Consider the following 1,027-nt stretch of genomic DNA (forward strand, 5'->3'; position numbering starts at 1 on the left):
TCAATTTGATATCTATGTATTCCATCTGGTGAAGTCCATGTGTATAATCTTCTCTTATGCTATCTAAGGAAGGTATTTGAAATGAACAAATCATTGTTTGCAGAATTCTATCATGCAATCTCCAGCATCATTTCTAACACCAAGGCCTTATTTTCCAACTAGTGATCCTTCTTCTTTGCTCCCAACCTTTGCATTCCAATCAGCAGTAATGAGCAATACATCTTGATTGCATGTTTGATCAATTTTCAGATTGAAGAATTTGGTAGAATTCTTCTGTTTCATCCTCACTGGCTTTAGTAGTTGGTGCATAAATTTGAATAATAGTGGTATTAACTGGGCTTCCCTGTAGGTGAATGGATATTATCCTATCACAGACAACTTTGTACCTCATGACTCATCTGGATATGTTCTTTTTGATGATGAATGCAACACCATTCCTCTTCAATTTGTCATTTCCGGCATAGTAAACCATGTAGTCATCAGATTCAAAATGGCCAATACCAGTCCATTTCAGCTCACTTATACCTAAGATATCGATGTTTATGTGTTCCATTTCATTTTTGACAACTTCCAATTTTCCCAAATTCATACTTCGTACATTTCATGTTCCGATTTTCAATGAGTGTTTACAGCTGTTTCTCTTCATTTTGAGTTGTGCCCCATCAGCAAATGAAGGTCCCGTGGGCTTTTCTCCCACGGGCTTTACTCCATTTTCATCATCAAGGTCAGCTGTACTTTGAGGAGGCAGCTCTTCCCCAGTAGCATTTTGAGTGCCTTCCAACATGAGGGGCTCATTTTCTGGTACTATATCTGACAGTGTTTCTCTGCTAGTCATAAGGTTTTCAGTGACTAAATATTCAGAAGTGGTTCATCACTCCTTCTTCCTAGTCTGTCTTCATCTGGAAGCTCATCTGAAACCTGTCCACCATGGGTGACCCTGCTAGTATTTAAAATACCGGTGGCATAACTTTCAGAATCACAGCAACTCACAAGCCACCACAGTACAACAAACTGACAGATGAGTGGT

This window comes from Chrysochloris asiatica, unplaced genomic scaffold (assembly GCF_000296735.1).
Source record: "Chrysochloris asiatica unplaced genomic scaffold, ChrAsi1.0 scaffold00042, whole genome shotgun sequence".
Lineage (NCBI taxonomy): Eukaryota > Metazoa > Chordata > Mammalia > Afrosoricida > Chrysochloridae > Chrysochloris > Chrysochloris asiatica.